Genomic DNA, 25,893 nt, shown 5'->3' on the forward strand with positions numbered 1-25,893 from the left:
TGTTGCCCAGGCTGGTCACAAACTCCTGGGCTCAAATGATCCTCCCGCCTCAGCCTCCCATAGTGCTTGGATTACAGGAGTGAACCACCATGCCCTGCCTCAGTTTCTTTTTTACTGTCCCTTTGGGAGCCAAGGTTCAAATTATAACAGTGTGACCTTGTCCTTTTTAACGGGCAAGGGTACAACATTAGCTCACTGACAAAACGTGGGTTGTGCAGAAGAAAATAGCCCTGCAGTCAGGGATGGTGATCTAGCCCTGGCCCAGGACGGCAACCTGAGCCTCAGATCCGTGTCCTAGCCCTGGCTTTGCCATTAACACTCTGTTACTGTAGGCAAGTCACTCTCATACTGTAAGCCTCAGTTTCCCCATCTAGGCAACATCCTGGATTCCATCTAAAATCACTGCCAGTTCTAAAATTGCATGAGCTATTTGAGAGTCAGGTTCAATTTGAAATGTCAAATTTAGGTTCCACATAAAAAAGACCTCAGCTGGTGGATCAATAAGGATTGCAAAGAGGTCATTTTTCACCTGTGAGTCTTTCATTCATCATTATCTTCCTTAATCACCTCGTGTCTAGTGCCTGCCCTGGGCCGACAAATCTGTCCAGCTGCACGGCTCTTGCTCTTCTGGACGGGCAGCAAACCCAGCTCGGTTTGGCGTGGCACAGAGCGAGACGGAAGTATCAATTAACACAGAAGTGGTTGCTGGCAGGAGATCAGAAGGCTTTGTCCAGGTTCATAGAGTGACGAGAGAGGCTGCGGACAGAGGCAGGAAGGGTGCAGAGTATGAAAGCATTTGTTTGGGGACAGCAACCGCAGTATGTTCTATGCAGGAACACGGCGACTGGAACACCTTGTGCGTCCTAATGAAGCATGGAGCACCATGTGTTATGTGTAAATGCAGAAGGCTAACTAATGGATTAACTTAGACAGCTTGTCTTTGCAGAGCGGAGGAAGTGGTGGCTGTAAATGGAGGCTGGAGTGCTAGCCAGCTTTGAGAGAAGCCCGCAAGAACAGAAACACTGAGATCTGGCCAGGCGCGGTGGCTCATGCCTGTAATCCCAGCACTTTGGGAGGCTGAGGTGGGTGGATTGCTTGAGGCTAGGAGTTCGAGACTAGCCAGGCCAACATGGCGAAACCCATCTCTACTGAAAATACAAGAATTAGCTGGGTGTGGTGGCACGCCCTGTCACCCAGGCTGGAATGCAGTGGTGCAATCTTGGCTCACTGCAACCTCCGCCTCCCAGGTTCAAGCAGTCTTGTCTCAGCCTCCCGAATAGCTGGGACCACAGGCTGCACCACCATGTTCAGCTAATTTTTGTATTTTTTGGTAGAGACGGGGTTTCACTGTGTTGCCCAGGCTGGTCTTGAACTCCTGACCTCATGCGATCCACCTGCCTCAGCCTCCCAAAGTGCTGGGATCACAAGTGTGAGCCACTGTGCCCACCCTAATTTTTAAAGTTTTAAAATTCTTAGTAGAGTCGAGGTCTCACTATGTTGCCCAGGCTGGTCTCGAACTCTTGGGCTCAAGCGATCCTCCTACCTTGGCCTCCGAAGGTGCTGGGATTACAGACGTGAGCCGCCGCACCCAGCCAGAAGACGGTTCTGAATTAAAGAAGGTATTTTGGATGCCTGTCACACCCTGCTCTCGGAAACAGCACATCTTCTGCACTGTCTCCTACATGAAGTGACTTCGTAAGGATGATTTCAGAGGCTGGAGTACAAAGGGAGAGAAGTACTTTTCAAAGCCAAATGCAGTGTAAGAAAGAATTCAAAGAGGAAGTCAAGCATTAATCTTGATCAGAGCATCTCAACCATTTCTTTACTACTTATTGTTATTGGGGACAAATGTACCTAGTGCCTTATGGAAACCTGATAGACAAACGTTTAGGCGATTAAAAGAGGATCAATCCAGGGGCATTTATGCCTTCTACAAAAGAACTCCTCACTTTACTGAAGATTGCCTTCAGGAGTTCTTTTTTTAAAAATAGCAGCTTCTCTGAGCACTTAAAATGCGATCTGATTTACACACCTCAATTGGTTCTATTCTAGTTCAACCTAACTTTAAACATCTTTCTAGAGGCAAGAGAAATGCCTCTTTCTCTGTCTCTGTCTCTGTCTCTCTCTCTCTCTGCATCCCTCTTCCTTTTCTCCCCCCTCCCAAGGTACCATGCCATTAAATGGGTCTTGTCTGCTATAGAAACCTATAATGCCAGGACTGGAAAGGCCCAGAGCTGTGATTCAACCCCAGGCCCTGTTTGTTTGTTTGTTTGTTTATTTATTTATTTATTTATTTATTTATTTTTAAGGCAACCTCCACCTTCTGGGTTCCAGTAATACTCATGCCTCAGCCTCCCAAGTAGCTGGAATTATAGGCATGTGCCTCCAGGCCTGCCTATTTTTTGTATTTTTACCAGAGACGGGTTTTTGCCATGTTGGCCAGGCTGGTCTTGAACTCCTGACCGCAAGTGATCCTGCCTCAGCCTCCCAAAGTGCTGGGATTACAAGCCTGAGCCACCCCGCCCAGCCTTTTTTTTTTTTTTAATAGAGACAGGGTCTTGCAATATTGCCCAGGCTGGTCTCGAACTCCTGGGCTCAAGTGGTCAGCCCACTTTGGCCTCCCAAAGTGTTGGGATTAGAAGTGTGAGCCACTGTGCCAGGCCAGGAGTGTGATTTTTGACAATGTAGTTATCCTCTTTGAGTTTCCTCAACTTTATTTATTTATTTTATTATTATTACTTTTTGAGACAGAGTCTTGTTCTGTTGCCCAGGCTGGAGTGTAGTGGCTTGATCTTGGCTCACTGCAACCTCTGCCTCTCAGGTTCACGTGATTCTCCTGCCTCAGTCTCCCGAGTAGCTGGGATTACAGGTGCCTGCCACCGGCTAATTTTTGTATTGTTAGTAGAGATGGGGTTTCACCACGTTGGTTAGGTTAGTCTCAACTCCTGACCTTAAGTGATCTGCCAGCCTCGGCCTCCCAAGGTGCTGGGATTACAGGCATGAGCCACTGCACCTGACCTGGACCTTGTTTTATTTTATTTTATTTATTTTTTTTCTTTTTCTGAGACAGGGTCTCACTCCATTGCCCACACTGGAGCAAAGTGGTGCAATCATAGCTTACTACAGCCTCGAACTCCTAGGCTCAAGTGATCCTCCCACCTCTGGAGTAGCTAGGACTACAGGTGTGTGCCACTATGCCTGGCTAATTTTTGTGTTTTTTGTAGAGAAAGAGTTTTGCCATGTTGCCCAAGCTGGTCTCAAACTTTTGGGCTCAAGCGATCCTCCCACCTCAGCCTCTCAAAGCACTGGGATTACAGGTGTGAGCCACTGTGCCTGGCTGTGTACAATGTTTTGATGGAATATATGGACGAAAGCAGTACCACACTCAGTCAAAATTTTACATTTCTTGGCAAAATATTTGATTATTTTCCACACCAAACAGTAAGAAATGACAGAAGCAAGATTGCATTGGCTTTTTCCTTTCTTTTCTGTTTTTTTTTTTTTTTGGATGGAATCTTGCTCTGTCACCAGGCTGCAATGCAGTGGTGCAATCTCAGCTCACTACAACCTCCACCTCCTGGATTCAAGCGATCCTCCTGCCTCAGCCTCTTGAGTAGCTGAGATTATAGGCCCCTGCCACCACACCCAGCTAATTTTGGTATTTTTTCGTAGAGACAGAGTTTCGCCATGTTGGCCAGGCTGATCTCAAACTCCTTACCTCAAGCGATTCACCTGCCTCAGCTTCCCAAAGTGCTGAGATTACAGGTGTGAGCCACCCTGCCTGGCCTGTTTTCTGTGTGTGTGTGTGTGGTTTTTTTGTTTTGTTTTGTTCTTTTGAGACAGAGTCTCGTGCTGTCACCCAGGCTGGAGTGCAATGGTGCAGTCTCAGCTCACTGCAACCTCCGCCTCCCAGGTTCAAGCAACTCTGCTGCTTCAGCCTCCCAAGTAGCTGGGATTACAGGCACACACCACCACACCTGGCTAATTTTTTCTATCTTTAGTAGAGAAAAATAAATCTTTAGTAGAAAAAAATATATATCTATATATCTTTATATTAAAAATACTATATTTTATACTATACTTTATATTATTAATACTATATCTTTAGTAGAAAAAAAAAAACCCCATCTAGTAGAGATGGGGTTTCACCATGTTGGCCAGGCTGGTCTCGAACTCCTGGGCTCAAGTGATCCGCCCATCTCAGCCTCCCGAAGTGCTGGGATTACAGGCGGGAGCCACAGCATGGCACCTGGCTTTTTTTTTTTTTTTTTTTTTTGAGACAAGGTATTGCTTTGTTGCCCAGGCTAGCGCGCAGTGACGTGATCATGGCTCATTGCAACCTTTGTCTCCCAGCCTCATGCAATCCTCCCACCTCCGCCTCCTGAGTGGCTGGAACTATAGGTGTGCTCCACTACACCTGGCTGATTTTTAAAATACACCTGCATTTTCTTTTCATTGTACCCCTAGCACTGTGTGGCACCTGTCACATAGTAGGTGTGCTGTAAATACTTGAATACCTTCTTTTAACTGCACCTTGATTTCCTCGTCTGAAAAATGGGAATATAGTATTACTAGAACCCATCCTGGCTCATGGGGTCTACAACAGAATCAAATCTTCTAAGCAAATATTCTTTGACAAACTAAGGTGCTATCCAACTATTAATGTGAATTATTGACACTGATGAAGGAAATGGGTCACCCACATTCATCACCAGAGGAATACATGAAAACCATGTTATCCCATTACTTAAATGAGCCCAAAATGGTCTGATATCATGTTCTGAAAGTTTGAGGTCGTTTACCCTCAAAACTGAACCTTATCAGACAATGTCTTGTCTCAAATTGATGACGACTCAATTTGTACTCTTCAGGTAGCATATGTGATGGACAGTTTCTCAGCTGATTTCATCTGCAAGATAGGGAACAGCCGGGCCTTCAGAGAGTTCACTTGACTACATAAATACTCACAGTGTAGAGATAGTTTAAATACTTAAACTCTGGATATCTGTGGATAAATCATAACTCTTGAGATTATACTCATTATCCTGCCAATCTAAAGAAAAACGCGGCCTGCAAGGCTCTTTCCCTCCAATTACATATTATTCAGAAACTCCTGTGGTTCAATTTCCTTACCTATGAAACGGAAAGACTAAAATGGGAATACTACAATATTAGTTCTCACATTGCTATAAAGAACTACCTGAAGGCCGGGCACAGTGGCTCACGCCTGTAATCGCAGCACTTTGGGAGGACAAGGTGAGCAGATCATCTGAGGTCAGGAGTTCAAGACCAGCTTGGCCAACATGGCGAAACCTGGTCTCTACTAAAAATACAAAAATTAGCCTGGCGTGGTGGTGGGTGCCTGTAATCTCAGCTACTCGGGAGGCTGAGACAGGAGAATCACTTGAACCCAGGAGGCTGAGGTTGCAGTAAGCTGAAATTGCTCCATGGCACTCCAGCCTGGGTGACAGAGCGAGACTCCATCTCAAAAACAAAACAAAAACTGGGTAATTTATAAAGAAAAGAGACTTAATTGGCTCACGGTTCCACAGGCTGTACAGGAAGCATGGCTGGGGAGGCCCCAGGAAACTTACAATCATAGTGGAAAATGAAGAGGAAGGAGACACATCTTACATGGCGGTGGCAGGAGAGAGAGCAAAGAGGGAGGTGCTATACACTTTTAAACAACCAGATCTCATGAGAACTCACTATCACGAGAACAGCAAGGGGGAAATCCGCCCCTGTGATTCAGTCACCTCCCACCAGGCCCCTCCTCCAACATCGAGGATTACAATTCCACATGAGATTTGGGTGGGGACACAAATCCCAACCATATCACCTACCTTGACTACCTCCTTGGGTTGTTGGAAGAATCTAAAATAAAATTAAATAAGTGAAATTATTTTGTGAGTCATAAAGCTCAATACACGGGCAATTCATTCTTGTTAATAGTCATTGTTGAGATTATTATTAATGTTCTACATGCAAGTCATACCTATAAATAGCCATAATAATTAATTAGGTTATGATGTTCATGGCCAGACATCTGCTATGGAATAAGAAACGTCTCTCAGATGACTTGGGGAAAAAAAACAACCATCGGGAACCCAGAATGTTTCTAGATTTAGCATTTTGTTTTCTCCAAATGGCCCTTTTCTGTCTTTCTTAAGAATCCTGCTGCATCACTACTAGGAATGGGGCTTTCTTGGTCAAAAAATAGCTATGATGGCTGGGTGCAGTGGCTCATGCCTGTAATCACAGCACTTTGGGAGGCCAAGGTGGGTGGATCACCTGAGGTCAGGAGTTTGAGACCATCCTGAGTAATACAGTGAAACCCCATCTCTACTAAAAATACAAAAATTAGCTGGGCTTGGTGGTGCATGCATGTAATCCCGGCTACTCAGCAGGCTGAGGCAGGAGAATCACTTAAACGTGGGTTGCAGTGAGCCAAGATCGTGCCACTGCACTCCAGCCTGGGCAACACAGCAAGACTCCTTCTCGAAAAAAAAAAAAAAAGCTATGATAACAATAATGGCAAGGTAGGGCTTCACACATAATGGCTGGATGCTCTGAGCATTGTTTCAGCTGGTGATCAGAGTGAGGCTCTGACCTTTAGTCACACATTCCATTAAAACACTAAGCAAATCAAATGTTTTAACCACACCCCTCAGGTTTTAGGGACTAGATATCTCTTTAATTATGAAACAGTTTGCACATTTGCTAGGTGCATTTGAGGTGCTATTTTATAAATGTTCAATTATTAGAAAATAAAGCACACTGAGAGATAAATCTGGAGCAAAAAAAGGAAAAAAACCCACAAAGTTGTTTGGAGAGAAAGGTCTAGAGACCCTTTTGGCTAAATTCTGGTGGTTCTAAGCTTTGCACCTGTTGATGTCTTTTATTGGCCTCAGTATAGGATATTTCTTCGGGCATATGGACAACTCTGAAGTTGCAAAATATGCATAGAAGCACATTCATGGGAATGTGATCTTGTCTTCTCCTAGACCTATGGGGACCTTGAGTGCCAGAGGCTTCCATGAGCTGTGCAGGGTCTCCGCGTGCCAGAGATGTAAGATAACTGAGCTGTCAAGAGAAAAGTGACCACAGAGGGGGAGCTTGAACTCAAGGGCCAGAAGTAAAGGAAAAGCATAAGAAGCTCACATTTTTAAGTAACTAGAACAACTGTTAATAGATATACCGTCTTCAAGGATGTGTAATAATAACAAATCAGCAGCAGATCCAAACTCACCAGGCAGCTGAACAGAGGGAAGGTGGCATTCTTCATTAAAATGCAACCAGGGTGCTGTAGGTGAGGTATCAGGAGGAACACACTGATGTCAGAGTCAAAGGCTTATTCCTTTCTGAAAGCATCAGCACCGTAGCTTGAGGAATTTTAAACAATGACATTGAATAGCACTAGGCAGGCGGGCTTGGTGGCTCTTGCCTGTAATCCCAGCACTTTGGGAGGCAAAACCCCATCTCTACTAAAAATACAAAAATTAGCCAGGTGTAGTTACACACGCCTGTAGTCCCAATTACTCAGGAAGCTGAGGCAGGAGAATTGTTTGAATCAGGGAGGCAGAAATTCCAGTGAGCTGAGATAGCGCCACCGCACTCCAGCCTGGGCGACAGAGTGAGACTGTCTCAAAAAAAAAAAAAAAAAAAAGCACCAGGCTAGTGATATGGTGTGGGTCTGTGTCCCTGCCCAAATCTCATGTCAAATTGTAATCCCCAGTGTTGGAGGTGGGACCTGGTGGGAGGTGATTGAATCATAGGGGTGGATTTCCCCTTTGGTGCCATTCTCGTGATAGTGAGTGAGTTCTCATAAGATCCGGTTGTTTAAAAGTGTGTAGCACCTCCCCACTCCCTCTGTTCCTCCTGCTCTGGCCATGAAAGACATGCCAGCTTCCCCTTCACCTTTCACCATGATTGTAAGTTCCCTGAGGCCTCCCTAGCCATGCTTCTTGTACAGCCTGCAGAACAATGAGCCAAATCAAACCTCTTTTCTTTAAATTACCCAGTCTCAGGTAGTTCTTTATAGCAGTGCAATACAGCTAGTTTATTTGAACTAGCCTCCTTTTCAGCTGACTCCTTTTCCCTCCAAAAGCATAATAAATGGAATGAACTGGAGTCAGTGTGCCTGGGTTTGGAACCAGACCTACCACTTAGTAGCCATGTGACTTTAGACAAACCATGTTATCTCTCTTGGAAAAAAAAAAAAATTAGTAGAAACAGGATCTTGGTATGTTGCCCAGGCTGGTCTCAAACTCCTCGCCTCAAGTGATCTACTCACCTCAGCCTCCCAAAGTGCTGGGATTATAGGCATGCAAGAGCCTCTGTGCCCAGCCTTTTCATAGCTTTTAAAATCTATTTTCAGGGCCCAGCTCAAATTCCATCTCCTGTAAGCACAAATGTATTCACACACTCTTTTTGTCATGTGACAAGCATCTGCAGAGTGTGGTTTATGTGCCAGGCCAAGGGTCCCACAGAGGTTTACTGAGAGACACAGTCCGTGCCTTCAAAGAGCCTGCCATCTGTGGGAGACACGGATGAGTAATAACCCACTGACTAAGATAGCTGTTAACACAGGGTGTCTAAGTGAGCTAAAATACCATAGACTGAGTGGCTTAAAGAACAGATATTTATTTCTCACAGTTCCAAAGCCTAGGAAGTCCATGATCAAGGTTTTGGCAGGGTTCAGTTTTTGGTGAGGTCCCTCTTCCTGACTTGCAGACAGTTACTCTTTTCTTCTCCCATGGTAGAGAGAGAGAGGAAACCTGCTCTCTGGTGTCTGTTCTTTTAAGGGCACTAATCCTATCATGGAAGCCCCACCCTCATGACCTGATTAAACCTAATTACCTCCCAAAAGCCCCACCACCAAATACCATCACACTGTGAGGGTCAGGGCTTCAACATGTGAATTTGGGGGCAGGTGGGAAACAAACATTCAGTCCATAACACAGGGCATGATGGGAACACAGAAGACAGCCACTTATCCAAGTTTCAGAGGCTGTCTCCTGGTCTTCAGTCAGAGACTATAGGATGCGAAAGGATTAGCTGGATGAGGCTGAGGCAGGAGAATAGGGTCTGGAGGCAGGGAACCTAAGGCTGATTCACGCTGACTTCCTAGAACTATTCACGCTGACTTCCTAGAACTAAATTGAAAGGTAAACCCCAACTTTCCATGCCCAAGTAACAAAAGGACCAGAGGCTACTCCCTTAGCAAACCACACCCTGCTTTTCTGCACGACAGATGGAAAATTGAAAGTACCTCTGATTGGTTGTAGAAAGTAATAGTTTGCATAGGAGTATAACTTGGTAACGTCACTTTAGTCTCTGATTGTGGGCCACAAAGTGGCCAATGGGAAACCTCTAAGGGGTATTTGGACCCCAGAAGATTCTGTAACCAGAGCTCTTGAGCTGCTGCTCGGCCATCTCCCACCCTGTGGAGTGTACTTTCATTTTCAATAAATCTCTGCTTTCGTGGCTTCATTCTTTCCTTGCCTTGCTGTGCATTTTGTCCAATGCTTTGTTCAAAACACCAAGAACCTGGATAACTTGCAGTTAAGACCCTCTACCAGGCCGGGTGTGGTGTCTCACTGTCTCACACCTGTAATCTCAGCACTTTGGGAGGCTGAAGCAGGCGGATCGCCTGAGGCCAGGAGTTTGAGACCAGCCTGGCCAGCATGACGAAACCCAGTCTCTACTTAAAATTACAAAAATTAGCCATGCCTATAATCCCGGCTGTTTGGGAGGCTGAGGCAGGAGAATTGCTGGAGCCCAGGAGGTTGAGGCTGCAGTTAGCAGAGATCCCACCTTTGCACTCCTGCCTGGGCAGCAAGAGTGCAACTCCATCTAAAAAAAAAAAAAAGACCCTCTACCAGTAACAAGGGAATGGGGAAGGGAGAATGCATTCCATACAGGAGAAGCCTCTTGCAAAGATCCAGGGCCAAAGAAGCAAAGACAAACTAGGGAACTTCAAGCAGCTCCGTGTTCCTGGCTCACAAGGGCGTGAGAAGCGGTGATGGGGAAAGTGACCGCTGAGGCTGAAGAGAGACTCCAGGAACTACCCAGGGGACTTTGGACTTGACTCTGAAGGCAGTGGCACATCCCTGAAAGATAAGAGTTGGTCACAGTTGCAGTTTAGACACTTCTCTCAGGCAGCAGGGAGAAGGATGAATTAGAGGAGGTACCATGGAAGTTCTCCCTGAGCACCCCAGTCCACTCAGTCTGTATATTAATACCTATTCCTCTAGACTCATTACATCCCAGTTTAGAATTTAATGTTTCTATTTTTGCTCCTCAGGCACTGAATTTTTCTCTCCTACCTGATTATAAGCTTGTTCAGCGTGGGGACCTTGTTTTTCTAAGGGCACAGAATTAAGTTCCCATAAAATCTCCAGAGGCTGGACACAGTGGTTCATGATGATCCCAGCACTTTGGGAAGCCAACGTAGGCAGATTGCTTGACCAGGAGTTCGAGACCAGCCTGGGCAATATAGTGAGACCTCGTCTTTACAAAAAATACAAAAATTAGTCTGGCATGGTGGTACATGCCTGTAGTCCCAGCTACTTGGGAGGCTGAGGTAGAAGGATTGCTTGAGCCCAGGAGGTTGAGGCTGCAGTGAGGCTGTCACCACTGCACTCCAGTCTGGGTGACAGAGGAGACACCATCTCTTAAAAAAAAAAAAAAAAAAAAAAGAAAAGAAAAAAGAAAAAAAAAGAAAGAAAGAAAAAAAGAAAAACCCCAGAGAACAGGATCCTCTTCTGATCTTTTCCGTCTGTTGCCATGGCCAGATGCACTATGACACTTTTCTTTCAGGAGGGAATTTTCTTTCTACACTATTATTGTACTTATTTTATTGGACTCTCTTGGGCATGTTCAGAAAATGGTACTAATGTTAAGTGCAAAGGTCACGGAGCTGTGGGATGATAGCAGAAAAATGTGAAGCAAGGCTTCTCATCCTTTTAATTTTATTTATGTTTTTCAGCCACAGGGTCTTGCTGTGCTGCCCAGGCTGGAGTGCAGTGGCATGATCATAGCTCACTGAAGCCTCAAACTCTTGGGCTCAAGTGATCCTCCTGCCATAGCCTCTCGGAGGCTTCTCATTCTTTAATGGGGACACAAACACAGAAGGCTTTGTCCAAATGCAGATTCTGATTTAGCAGGTCTGGTATGGAGCCTGAGAATCTGCTTTTCTTTTTTTTTTTTTTTTTTTGTTGAGATGGAGTCTCACTCAGTCGCCCAGGCTGGAGTGCAGTAGTATGATCTTGGCTTACTGCAACCTCTGCCTGTTGGGTTCAAGTGATTCTCCTGCCTCAGCCTCCCGAGTAGCTGGGACTACAGGCACCTGCCAGCACGTCAGGCTAATTTTTGTATTTTTAGTAAAGACAGTGTTTCACCATGTTGGCCAGGCTGGTCTTGAACTCCCGACCTCAGGTGATCTGCCTGTCTTGGCCTCCCAAAGTGCTGGGATTACAGGCATGAGCCACTGCGCCTGGTTGAGATTCTGCTTTTCTAATAAGTTCCCATGTGACGTCAATGCTGGATGCAAATCCACAGAGCAGAGTTTTGGGGGAAAGCACACCAGGCTAAAAATCTGATTGCCTGGGTTATAGGTCGGCTTTGCCAGTAAGTGGCCACAAGACCTGGACTAAGTTATTGAACATCCCTGGGTCCCGGATTTCATCTTTAAATTATTGAGTTTGTCTAGTTGATCTCTAAGCTCTCTTCCCAGCTCGAAAAATTAATCTGTGATTTGGTATGTTACATTTGGCAAAAACATTTTGAGAATCTTGGAGAAAAGAGGTATGTGAATTCAGTCCATTTTAGTTATTAATATTACTGATAGAGGGGCCATGGCTTGAGTTCCAGTGGATTAAAAAAATAATCCTTTAATCCTCCTAGTGTAGTCACTCACTACTTGGCATGGCACAATGTAGATTATTGCTTTGAATGAGCTGGGCTAAAACGAAAATCTCAAGTTGGGATCCTGTCATATTTATACTCCATTTGCAGCATACTCTTGGGGATGCATGTTGAAATAACTTTGCGATGTCAAAACAAGCTTCCGTTTACTTTAAAATAGAATTTCAAGCAGTTATAACCAAACCCCAAATTCACCGAGGTATCTAGGAAAGAACAGGTACAGCTGAGTGTGGATTTTTGAATTTAAATGTCTCTAACTCAGGATTTAATTGATGTGATCCTTGAAAGTCCCAGTACTGCTACTGTACTCAAATGAAAAGGATGGATAATGAAAAGAGGTATAATCTCATTTGTTACGGAATGCTATTCCTGACAGCTCACTGGAGCCACCATGCTGAAGGCCAATGAAGAGAATGAAGAGGTTAACCATTTGTTTGATCCTTTTCTTTTTCTTTTTTTCTTTCTTTCTTTCCTTTTTTTTTTTTTTTTTTTTTTTTTGGCGACTGAGTCTCGCTCTGTCACCCAGGCTGCAGTGCAGTGGTGCAATCTTGGCTCTCTGCCTCCCAGGTTCAAGCAATTCTCCTGCCTCGACCTCCAAAGTAGCTGGGACTAGAGGTGTGTACCACCACACCCAGCTAATTTTTGTATTTTTAGTAGAGACAGGGTTTCACCATGTTTGCCAGGCTGGTCTCGAACTCCTGACCTAGGTGAGCCACCAGTCTCAGCCTCCCAAAGTGCTGGGATTACAGGCATGAGTCACCACGCCCTGTCCTTTTTCTTTTTTAAATACTGATTATTCAAAGCAGCAGCAGGAGGATCAGAGAACTGCATCACAATAAAATAAAGGCGGTACTTGCTTTCAAATGCAACCCTTCTTTTGAGAATTAACTAGTTGCCAAGTTGAGGAACAGCAGAGAAGCCTCCTTAGGAGTAGTTGATTTCCCTTAATGTGGATAAGGCTGATTGAAGCAAGATGAGAAAATGCAACCCAAGGGTGAAGGGTGGGGAAAGGAAAGGGAGACTGTGAGGGCACTGGCTCCAGATATGTACTGGCAAGCCTCAAAAAACTACCTATCTTGGAAACAAATATGTATCTTCCACTCAAATCTAGCTTTTAAAATGTTGGTCCCCTTTGTAGTTTGCTTTTGCTTTTTTTTTTTTTTTTTTTTTTTGAGACAATCTTACTCCGTTGCCCAGGCTGGAGTGCAGTGGTGTTCATTGCAGTCTTGAACTCCTGGGCTCAAGTGATCCTCCAGCCTCAGCCTCCCCAGTAGCTACGACTGCAGGCATGCACCACCAAACCTGGTTAATTTCAAAAAAAAAAAAAAAAAAAAAAATTATTTTGTAGAGATGGGATCTCACTATCTTACCTAGGCTGCTCTTGAACCCCTGGCCTGAAGTGACCCTCCCACCTCAGCCTCCCCAGTAGCTGGGACTACAGACATGCACCATGATGTCTGGTTAATTTAAACAATTTTTTTTGGCTGGGTGAGGTGGCTCACAACTGTAATCCCAGCACTTTGGGAGGCTGAGGTGGGCAGATCACCTGAGGTCAGGAGTTTGAGACCAGCCTGGCTGACATTCTGAAACCCTAGCTCTACTGAAAATACAAAAATTGGCTTGGTGTGCTGGCACACGCCTGTAGTCCCAGCTATTTGGGAGGCTGAGACAGGAGAATCACTTGAATCCGGGAGGCGGAGGTTGCAGTGAGCCGAGATCACGCCACTGCACTCCAGCCTGGGTGACAGAGAGAGACTCTGTCTCAAAAAAAAAAAAAAAAATTTACTCTCTGCCCAGGCTGGAGTGCAGTGATGTGATGTCAGCTGACTGCAGCCTTGAACTTCTGGGCTCCAGCAATTCTCCAACCTCAGCTTCCTGAGTAACTGGGACTACAGGTGCATGCCACCATACCTGATTAGTTTTCTTGTGTTTTTCATAGAGATGAGGTTTCGTCATGTTGCCCAGGCTGGTCTTGAACTCCTGACCTCAAGTGAACCACCTGCCTCAGCCTCCCAAACTTCTGGGATTATAGACATGAGACACCACGCCCGGCCTAAGCTAATTTTAAACATATTTTTTATAGAGATGAGGTCTCACTGTGTTGCCCAGGCTGCTCTTGAACTCCTGGCCTCAAGCCTTCCAAAGTGTTGAGATTACAGGCATGACCGCCCTGTCCAGCCAGTCCTTTTCAATGAGTGACTTTGAGGCAAAATATGCAATTGGAAAAAACATAATAAGTAGTGTTCTTTCCCCTCTTGGCCAGCCTTCTCAGCCTGCAGCTATAGCTGAGTATAAGTTGATGTGGAAATAAACTGTTGTCTGTCATGTCTCAGGGAAGGCGGCCTTCCCCAGAGCCTCCCTTGCAGAAGCTCCTAACTGATCTCACTGCCCAGAATCTGCAGGAAGCCCCGTGCCCTACTGTATGTTCAGGAACCCAATGCCAAGAGAGCCAACTGCATTGCTAGAAAGCTTTTGTCTATTAGTCCGGTCTCACGTTGCTATAAAGAACTACCTGAGACTGGGTAATTTACAAAGAAAAGAGGTTGAATTGACTCACAGTTCTGTGCGCTGTACAGGAAGCATGGCTGGGGAGGACTCGGGAAGCTTACAATCGTGGTGGAAGGCAAAAGGGAAACAGGTACGTCTTACATGGCTGGAGCAGGAGGAAGAGAGAGGGAAGGGGGAGGTGCTGCAGACTTTTTTTTTTTTTTTTTTGAAACGGAGTCTTACTTTGTTTCCCAGGCTGGAGTGCAGTGGTCCATTCTTGGCTCACTGCAACCTCCCCCTCCTGGGTTCAAGTGATTCTCCTGCCTCAGCCTCCCGAGCAGCTGGGATTACAGGTGCCTGCCACCACACCTGCCTAATTTATATTTTTTAGTAGAGATGGGGTTTCACCATTTTGGCCAGGTTGGTCTTGAATGCCTGACCTCAAGTGATCTGCCTGCCTCAGCCTTCCAAAGTGTTGGGTTTACAGGCATGAGCCACTGTGCCCAGCCTGCTGCATACTTTTAAATAACTAGATCTCGTGAGAACTCACTCACTATCGCGAGAACAGCACAGCAAGGGAGATCTCCGCCCCCATGATCCAATCACCTCCCACTAGGTTTCTCCTCCAACACTGGGGATTACAATTCGACATGAAATCTGGGAGAGAACACAGACTCAAACCATATCAGTCTCCAACACCAGGCTACTGGCTTTGCCTGCGTGTGACCCCTCTCCTGCTGACTCACATTAGCTCCTCTGGGTCATGAAGCCTCTGGGTCCTGCCTGTAATTCCACCTCCAAGAGGTCCCCTCCTCTCATGCAACATGAGGTCATTTGGATAATGCTTTTTTGTCTCTTCCTTCAGCACCCTGCTTAGCCAGGAAACGAGGTCAATTCCCTCCTCCTTGACCTAAGCTGCAAAGCTCTTCTTTTTACCCTGCTCCTTCTAGGACCTGGCTCCCCCTCCTCTGACACCCCACTTTTATTCAGCCAGCCCCGTCCTTCTTGGAGTTCAGCTGGCTGTCTTAGTCCATTTTGCATTGCTGTAAAGGAATACCTGAGGCTGGGTAATTTACAAAGAAAATGGTTAGGCTTGGAGCTGTGGCTCACGTCTATAATCCTAACACTTTGGGAGGCTGAGGTGGGTGGATCACTCGAAGTCAGGGGTTGGAGACCAGCCTGGCCAACATGGTGAAACTCTGTCCCTACTAAAAATACAAGCTTAGCCAGGCGTGGTGGCACACACCTGTAATCGCAGCTATTCAGGAGTCCAAGGCAGGAAAATCATTTGAACCTGGGAGGCGGAGGTTGCAGTGAGCTGAAGTCATGCCACTACACTCCAGCCTGGGCCACAGAGCAAGACCCCTTCTCAGAAAAAAAAAAAAAAAAGAAAGAAAAGAAAGAAAAAGATTTATTTGGCTAATGGTTCTGCAGGCTGAACAAGAAGCATGGCCGCAGTATCTGCTCTGCTTCTGGTGAGGCCTCAGGAAGCTTATGGTGAAGGCAGAAGGCAAAGGGGGAGCCAGCATATCACATGATAAGAGAGAGAGAGAGAGAGACAGAGAGAGAGAGAGAGACAGAGAGAGAGTGGAGGTGTGAGACTCCATTAAACAACCAGCTCTCATGTGAACTAACAGAATGAGAACTCACTCATTACTACTGTGAGGATGGCACCAAGCCATTCATAAGGGATCTGCCCCCATGACCCAAACACTTCCCACCATGCCTCACCTCCAACATTGGGAATGGCATTTTAACATGAGATGTGGAAGGGACAGACATCTAAACTGTATCACTGGTCAATTTGACTTCATTCATATGTTTTTCTCCAAAACTGCTGCTACAAAAACAAAACCAAAAAAACCAGACATGTTCTGAGGGGCGTTTTTGCAACATTACAGTGAGAAAATGGCTCATCTATGCTTCTTTAATTTCTTCTTAGGTTGCCTTAGCTTCTAGATGTTGAGCTATCAAGAGGCAGGAACTGGAGTTAGTAGAGCAAATGGAGCCCCTATACCCCTGTGAGTTCATACACCACAGCAGTTAAGTGAGACACGAAGACATTTCATGGAGTACTGTGGAAGAAGCCTTGGACTGGTAGTTGGACCATGTGGGCTCTGCCCTTACAGCCATGGACAATCATTGCATCTCTCTGAGCTTCAGTATCTTCATCCACAAAATCACTCTCCCATTCAGGGAGTGAATTAAACTGTGATATAGCTAGGCTCACCTCGTCTGTGGGTGTTCAGAGTATGTTCATTTACTCACTTCTTTTTTCATTTTTGATTTTCCTGAATCAGCAAGGCAGAAACACTGACCCTTGGCCAGCCTCATGGAAACTTTACTGTTTGCCCTTGTAGACAATCTGAACACGAAGAGTCATTTCCCTTTCCTTTCCTTTCCTTCCCTTCCTTCTCTCTTTCCTTCTCTCTTTCTCTCTCTCTTTCTCTCTCTTTCTTTCTCTCTTTCTTTCCTTTCTTCTCTCTCTCCTTTCTCCTTCCTTCCCTCCCTTCCTTCCCTCCCTCCCTCCCTCCCTCCTTCCCTCCTTCCTTCCTTCCTTCCTTCCTTCCTTCCTTCCTTCCTTCCTTCCTTCCTTCCTTCCTTCCTTCCCTCCTTCTTTTTTGAGGCAGGATCTCACTCTGTCACCCAGGCTGGAGTGCAGTGGCATGCTTATAGCTCACTGCAGCCTCAACTTCCCAGGCTCAAGCCATCTTCCTGCCTCAGCCTCCCTTGTAGCTGGCACGACAGGCATGCACCATCATGCCAGGCTAATTAAAAAAAAAAAATATATATATATATATATGTATTTTGTAGGGACAGGAGTCTAACTATGTTGTCCAGGTTGGAGTGCAGTCGCACAATCTTGACTCACTGCAACTTCTGCCTCGCGGGTTCAAGCAATTCTCCTGCCTTAGCCTCCTGAGTAGCTGGGATTACAGGCACCCACCACCATACCTGGCTAATTTTTGCATTTTTAGTAGAGACAGGGTTTCACCATGTTGTCCAGGCTGGTCTCAAACTCCTGACCTCAGTTGAACTGCCCGCCCTGGCCTCCCAAAGTACTGAGATTACAGGCATGAGCCATCGTGCCCTACCAGCATTCCCAAATCTATTTATCAAATCTACTACATGCCAGGCACTGTATTGGGTACTGGGGATACTGCAGTAAACAAAAAATCCAGGGTTTCTGACCTGTCAGATTTCATGGTCAAATGATAAACTCCTTAACTCCTGTCAGCCTCAGTTTTCTCATTTTTAAAATGTGACTGATAATAATACTTATCTCAGAGGTTTTGTTGTAACAACACAAAAATAAGGCGACAGCTAAAGGGCTGAGAATAGAGCCAGTCATGCAGTTGATGTCATATATTGACATGATAGCTTTGGTTTTTGATGACAGCTTGGAACACTGGTGTGACTTTATTTTCCTAGCACTGGAAACACATCAATCAGGATTAATGATTAGAATTGCTCATGAGAAAAACTCCTATAGATGTGAACATGTTTAGCTATTTTAAAATAAACAGAAAAAAATGGCAAACTCAAAATGATGGGATTGGAGGGTGTGATAGTTAATTTCATGTGTCAACTTGACTGGGCTAAGGGATGCCCAGATAGCTGATAAAACATTTGGGTTGTCTGGGAGGGTGTTTTCAGAAGAGATTAGCATTTGTTTCTTTGTTTTGTTTTTGAGACAGGGTCTCCCTCTGTTGCTCTGGCTGGAGTGCAATGGCATGATCTAGACTCACTCCAAGCTCTGTCTCCCAGGTTCAAGCGATTCTCCAGCCTCAGCCTCCTGAGTAGCTGGGATTACAGGCATGTGCCACCACAGCCTGGCTAAGTTTTGTACTTTTAGTAGAGACGGGATTTCACCATATTGGTCAGGCTGATCTTGAACTCCTGACCTCAGGTATTCCACCTGCCTCGGCCTCCCAAAGTGCTAGGATTACAGGTGTGAGCCATCACCCCTGGCCTGAGATTAGTATTTGAATCAGTGGACTGAGTATAGCAGATCTGCCCTCACCAATGTGGGCAGGCACCATTCACCATCTGAAAGCCTGGACAGAACAAAAAGGTGGTAGAGACTGGGTGTGGTGGCTCATGTAATCCCAGTGCTTTGGGAGGCCAAGATAGGAGGATGGCTTGAGCCCAGAAGTCCAAGACCAGCCTGAACAACATAGCAAGACCCTGTCTCTGGAAAAAAATAAAAATAAAAAGGTGGATGAATGGAAAATTCTCTCTCTCTCTTCTTGAGACATCTGTCTGCTCCTGCCCTTGGACATCAGAGTTCCTGGTTCTCTTCGGGCTGTCAGACTCCAGGACTAACACCAGCAGCTCCCCACCCTGGTTCTCAGGCCTCTGGACTCAGGCTGTATTATACCACCAACTTTCTTGGTTCTTCAGCTTGCAGATGGCATGTTGTGGGATTTTGTGGCTTCCATAATTGCAGAACCAATTACCACAATAAATTTTCATCTATCTATCTTATCTATCTATCTATCTATCTATCTATCTATCTATCTATCTATCTATTTTTTTTTTTAAGACAAAGTCTCGCTTTGTTGCCCAGCCTGGAGGGCAGTGTCATGATCTTGGCTTTCTGCAACCTCCGCCTCCTGGGTTCAGGTGATTCTCCTGTCTCAAACTCTTGAGTAGCTGGGATTACAGGCATCCGCTACCACACCTGGCTAATTTTTGTATTTTTAGTAGAGACGGGGTTTCACCATGTTGGCCAAGATGGTCTCAAATTCCTGACCTCGAGCAATCTAGTGATCTTTCCGCCTTGGCCTCCCAGAGTGCTGGGATTACAGGTGTGAGTCACTGCGGCCGGTCGGTCATCTGTCTGTCTGTCTGTCTGTCTGTCTATCTATCTATCTATCTATCTATCTATCTATCTATCTCTTATTGATTCTGTTTCGCTGGAGAACTCTGACTAATACAGAGAAAATAAGGGAATGACCATTATATGCCTTTTGAATTATTTGATTTGCTTAAACATTTGTGCATTACTTTTTTTTGTTTGACACAGGGTTTCACCCTGTTTCCCAGGCTGGAGTGCAGTGGTGTGATCACGGCTCACTACAGCCTCAACCTCCTGGGCTCAAGTGATCTTCCAACCTCAGCCTCCTGTGTAGCTGGGACTACAAGCACACCACCATGCATGGCTATTGTGTGTGTGTGTGTGTATTTTTTGTAGAGACAGGGTTTCACCACGTTGTCCAGACGCGTCTTGAACTCCTGAGCTCAAGTGATCCGCCTGCCTTGGCCTTCCAGAGTGCTGGGATTACAGGCATGAACCACTGCGCCTGATTTATGCATTACGTTTGTGGCAAAAACATTTAATAAAATTTTAAAAAGTAAAAAAAAAAAAAAAAAAAAAGAAAAATTAAACACTAAAAAACAATTCTCTAATGCCACCAGGAAAAGTGCTCAAGTTTTTTCCTTCTAGGAATGTGGATACATTCCCCCAAAACAGCCCCTCCATAATGATTATATACCCCCCTTTCCCCACACCTTGGCTTCCACCACTCCACTCCCTGTATTCCGCCCCCCTCCCTCCTTGGCCACAGGCAGCACTCACTGAACCCAGTGTAAAGCACTAATGTTGTTGTTAGACAGTTTCCTTCTACAGGCTTCTGCCAGGCCAGAGCTACCCGAGTGAACAATAATCATTATCATCTCTGACAATCTGTGAAGATTAGCTCTAAGGGGAAAAAATTGAAAAACTGCATGTGCAAGTTATATTATGTGTCTTAATTTTAAAGCCACGCTGAAACCGCAGAGTGCTGTAGCTTACCGCTGTTCATCAAAGACAATTATTAGAAAAGCCAGTTTGTATGGTACATATTTGTGTCCATAAAAACGCATCATTTACTGACCTGTCTGGTCTCTGAACTCCAGACTGCTTTCTTGCCTGGATATCTTTTTTCTTTTTCTTTTTTCTTTTTTTTTTGAGACAGAATCTCACTCTGTCACCCAGGCTGGAGTACAGTGGCACAATCTTGGCTCACTGCAACGCCTCCCGGGTTCAAGTGAGTCTCCTGCCTCAGCCTCCCAAATAGGTGGGATTACAGGACCATGCCACCACACCAACTAATTTTTGTATTTTTAGTAGAGACAGGGTTTCACCATGTTGGCCAGGCTGGTCTGGAACTCCTGACCTCAGGTGATCCGCCAGTCTTGGCCTCCCAAAGTGCTGGGGTTTCAGCTGTGAGCCACCACACCCGGCCTATAGGCACTTATAATTCCCCAGCATTCATAAGAGGGCATGCAAACTAGGCCCTGTGTTTGATGCTGTCGTGCTTGTATTCTAATCACTGTTGGGATGGATGGAGAGAGGCATATTGGTGCAGCTTTTCTGCAGAACCTCAAAAACATTCTGCAAGGCTGACTCTCCTAGCCCGTGTGACCAAGGTTCCCTGGTGCCACAGTGTCACTCACAGGGGGCCATAGGCCAATGGCTACCCAGGTGCCATGGCAGCCCCTGTAGCCTTCAAGTTCGAGAAATGAATCTCAGGGGACTTCTAACTTGCCCTACATCACAGGGGTTATTCATGGCAGGAGAGGAACAGGTGGTTCTAAGACCTTGCTCTTAAATCCTAATTCACAGAGTACACTGAACTTGCCTTCTGTGTTCTCTGAGCCCTCGTACCCTCCCTCCAGCCAGTCAGACTGACCTGAATACCAGAAAGTGGTTCCATAACATTAATGATTCATTACATCCTTTTCCTATATCAGATCACTCCCAGCTGATTATCATACAATTAGTCTTATACCCTTCCTTCATCCTTTTTCTTATCAGTTGGAGAAAGGTAAAATGTTTGCAGCAGAAACACACAAGCCCTTGGGGCTGGATGTGAGGCAACAAATGTCAGATTTTAAGGTTTGAGGGTTTTGACACTGATACGTGCCAGCATTAGCCCTGGTCTGATCTCTCTAAACCAGTAATTGTGCTGGTCTAGGAATCCTTGAGGTTCCTTTGAGAGCCACTGATATAGACCATCATTGCATCACATAGAACCAAATATAAGTAATTTATGTTTGATTATTTATCTGGAGGTTGACTTGGAAAGGCTAACTGCTCTTTATTTATTTATTTATTTATTTATTTATTTATTTATTATTTTTGGAGACAGAGTCTCACTTTGTCACCCACACCGGAGTGCAGTGGTGCCATCTCCACTAACCACAACCTCCGCCTCCCATGTTCATGCAATTCTCCTGCCTCAGCCTCCCGAATAGCTGGAATTACAGGTACCTGCTACCATGCCCAGTTAATTTCTGTATTTTTAGTAGAGACGGGGTTTCACCATGTTGACCAGGCTGGTCTCGAACTCCTGACCTCAGGTGATCCACCCACCTCGGCCTCCAAAGTGCTGGGATTACAGGCATGAGCCACCATGCCCGGTCTAACTACTCTTGAATATATATAAGCATGATTATCCTGATCAGTAAGAGTGACTGGCATTCTTAGGCTTAGACAAATCTGCCTAGGGGTGTCAAGATCACCTTATATCTAGGACTTCCAGCAATTCTTGGAAACTATTTAGCTTTATGATCATTGTTTGCCAGAGACTCTGCTGAAGAGGCACATCTCTTACTTGACCAAATCTAGAAATCATACCTTAATTACTACTCAGCTATCATGTAGAATTTTGATAGCAGACTCAAGTTAAGGGACTTTGACTTTAGAGATTCAAATATGTTCTAAAATGCTTTGACTGAGTAATTATGTCTCTGAAAATAATCTATCCCAAGTAAACCGTTAAGAATACAAAGGAGGCCAGGTGCAGTGGCTCATCTCTGAAATCCCAGCACTTTGGGAGGCCAAGGCGGACAGATCACTTGAGGTCAGGAGTTTGAGACCGCCTGGCCAACATGGTGAAATCTTGTCTCTACCAAAAAATAAAAAATTAGCTGGGCATGGTGGTGTGCACCATCTGTAGATCCAGCTACTTGGGAGGCTGAGGTGAGAGAATCACTCGAACCCAGGAGGTGGAGCTGAGATCAGTGAGCTGAGATCATGCCACTGAACTACAGCCTCGGTGACAGTGAGAACTTGTCTCCAAAAAAAAAAAATTGCAAAAGAATAGGTATGCACAAAGATGTTCATCACAGCATTATTTAACACAGTGAAAAATTAGAAGCAAACTGGCTGGGTGTGGTGGCTTACGTCTATAATCATAGCACTTTTGGAGGCCATGGCTGGCGGATCTCTTGATGTCAGGAGTTCAAGACCAGCCTGGTGGACATGGTGAAACCCCATCTCTACTAAAAATGCAAAAAAATTACCCGGGCATGGTGGCACATACCTGTAATCCTAGCTACTTGGAAGGCTGAGGCATGAGAATCACTTGAACATGGGAGGCAGAGGTTGCAGTGAACAGAGATCGTGCCACTGCACTCCAGCGTGGGTGACAGAGTGAGACTCTGTTTCAAAAAAAAGAAAAAAGAAAAAAAATAGAAGCAAACCAAAAGTAAATTCTGGATTAATTTAAGATGTTAATAATAGGTAAAAAATGGGTGTAGGGTATATGGAAAATCTGAACTGTCTACCTAATTTTTCTGTAAATCTGAAACTGTTCTAAAATAAGTTTATCAGACTGGGTGCGGTGGCTCATGCTTATAATCCCAGCACTTTGGGAGGCCAAGGTGGGTGGACCACTTGAGGTCAGGAGTTTGAGAGCAGCCTGACCAACATGATGAAACCCCGTCTCTACTAAAAATATAAAAATTAGCTGGATATGGTGGCAGTTCCCTGTAATATCAGCTACTCAGGAGGCTGAGACAGGAAAATTGCTTGAACCTGGGAGGTAGAGGTTGCAGTGAGCTGAGATCAGGCCACTGCACTCCAGCCTGGGTGACAGAGTGAGACCCTGTTTCCAAAACAAAACAAAACAAAACAAAAACCAAAACATCAAAAAAGTTTATCAAAGTAAGGTACAGTATATCCAAATTGATGGACTGTTGCACAATAGCTAGAAATGACATTTATGAAGCATTTGTAATTACGCAGAAAATCATTAAAGCATGTAAAAAAGGAAGGATGCAAAGTTATGCAATTTTCATAACAGTGTGTACTGGAGACAACTTTCAGAATGGCAGCACAAGGAGCTCTGTAGACCCTCTTCCCAGTGAGACAACCACAACTGGTAAAAATTATGTGAAAACCACCATCTGAAGTCTCTGGAAATTGTCCTACAGGCATACAATGAATGAAGAAACATTTATTTAAGAAAATCTACTAAATCGCAATAACAATAAGACTCTGTGGCATCTGAACCATGACCTGCCTCCTTTCCCACAACTCCCTGACTTTCATCCCTAGTTCACTGTGACAGAGGCTTTGCTACTGGTGGGAGGTATTGGAGTTACCGGCAGTGAATCTGTATGGGTCTGCACCAACCTCAGTTCTTGCCTCTTCAGAAGAAGGAATTTGGGCCAGGCATGGTGGCTCACGCCTGTAATCCCAGCACTTTAGGAGGCTGAGGCGGGAGGATCACTTAAGGTCAGGAGTTTGAGACCAGTTTGGTCAACATGGGATGAAACCCTGACTCTACTAAAAATATACAAAAATTAGCCAGGCGTGGTGGCATGTGCCTATAGTCCCAGCTACTCGGGAGGCTGAGGCAGAAGAATCACTTGAACCTGGGAGACAGAGGCTGCAATGAGCTGAAATCGCACACTCCAGCCTGGGCACCAGAGTGAGACTTGGTCTCAAAAAAAAAAAAAAAAAAAAAAAAGAAGAAGAAGGATTTTGACCGAGGGGCATAAGGCAGAAAAAGAGATTGAGGCAAGTTTCAGAGCAGGAGTGGAAGTTTATTTAAAAGGTTTAGAAAAGGAAAGAAAGAAAGTACGCTTGGAAGAGACCCAAGCAGGCACTGAGGTCAGATGTGACATTTAACTTAGATCCTAGGATTTTATAAGTTCGCCCACTTCTGGCTTCTTGCACCCCCTCCCGTGATTCTTCCCTTAGGGTAGGCTGCCTGCATGCATAGTACCCTCCTTACACTTGGGAAGTGAGCATGAGCAGTGTGTTTAGAAAGTTGTATGCATGTCCATCTGAAGCTTTCTTCCCGTTTCCGGTGGAGTGCCCCTGTAAGGTCTTACTCCGCCATTTTGTCTCTTAATGCCCATGCCCAGGAGGTTGCTTCTCTCTGGCATTTGCATTCAATTAATACTTTAGTGCAACAAGTGTGAACCATCCGACTTCAACTGTAAGACTTCAAAGAAGCATTATAAATATGTAACTAAAGAAGACTATACTTAAAGAAGTAAAGGAAGGTATAATGACAATATCTCTTTCCTCAAAAGAGGGATAAAATGATAAAAAATGAACCAAATGAAAATTTTGGAACTAGAAAGTACAATAACTGAGATTAAAAAATTCACTGTGGGAGCACAATAGTAGATGAGAACCAGAAGAAGAAAGAATCTATGAACATGAAGATTGATTGAGAGGTTATACAATCCAAATAATAGAGAGAAAAAATGAAGAAAAATGAATAGAGTCTCAAGGAACTGTGGGGACACCATTAAGTGTAATAACATATACGTAATGAGAGTAGCAGAAGGAGAGGAGAAAGGAAAGAAGCAGAAAAAAATTATTAGAAGAAATTATGGCAAAACCTTCCCAAATTTGATGAGAAATATTAATCTCAATGAACTCCAAGTATGATAAGTGCAAAGAGATACATACCAGATACATCAGAGTAAAAATGTTGAAAGACAAAAACAAAGAGAAAATCTTGAAATAACAACAGAAAAATTACTCATGTTCAACGAAACCCCAATAAGATTAACAGTTGACTTCTCATTAGAAACCATGGAGCCCAGACAGCAGAGGGATGTCATATACAAAATGCTCAAAGAAAAATAACCCCTATCAACCAAGAATCTCATATCTAGTAAAACCACCTTTCAAAATTAAGGTAATGCCTGTAATCCCAGCACTTTGGGAGGTCAAGGGGGGGTGGTTCACCTGAAGTCAGGAGTTCAAGACCAGCCTGGCCAACATGGTGAAACCCTGTCTCTACTAAAAATACAAAAATTAACCATGTGTGGTGACAGGCACCTCTAATCCCAGCTACTCAGGATGTTGAGGCAGGAGAATTGCTTGAACCTGGGAGGCGGAGGTTGTGAGCCAAGATTGTGCCATTGCACTCTAGCCTGGGTGACAGAGTGAGACTGTGTCTCAAAAAAAAAAAAAAAAAAAAAAAAAAGGAAAGACATTGCAGAAAAACAAACAAAAAACCAAGGTAATTAATTGCTAGTAGACCAATTTTACAAGTTCTTCAAGCTGAAAGCAAGTGACCCCAAGCAGTAATTCAAATCCACACAAAAAAAGAAAGAAGAAAGGATCAAGTCCATTATGTAATTCTAAAATAAACTATAAACACATATATTTCCTTCCTTCTCTTAATTGATTTAAAAATTAGTTTCATAAAACAGTGTGTTTAGAACAGTATTGTTGAGTTT

The 25,893-nt window shown here is 44.7% G+C and overlaps 1 long non-coding RNA gene across 2 annotated transcripts in view; it reads left to right on the forward strand.

Annotated features, from left to right (window-relative positions):
* LOC139362578 (uncharacterized) overlaps nt 1-16,778 on the forward strand; it is a 30,489-nt gene extending 13,711 nt beyond the window's left edge. The window contains exons 3-4 of one of the 2 annotated variants that reach the window (XR_011621719.1): nt 14,505-14,566; nt 16,358-16,778. This is a non-coding gene — a long non-coding RNA (uncharacterized lncRNA). The remainder of the gene's footprint in view (nt 1-14,504; nt 14,567-16,357) is intronic. The other variant, XR_011621720.1, reaches the window with a different exon arrangement.
* The last annotated feature ends 9,115 nt before the right edge of the window (nt 16,779-25,893 follow it).

This window comes from Macaca nemestrina, chromosome 4 (assembly GCF_043159975.1).
Source record: "Macaca nemestrina isolate mMacNem1 chromosome 4, mMacNem.hap1, whole genome shotgun sequence".
In the NCBI taxonomy this organism is placed as follows: Eukaryota; Metazoa; Chordata; class Mammalia; order Primates; family Cercopithecidae; genus Macaca; species Macaca nemestrina.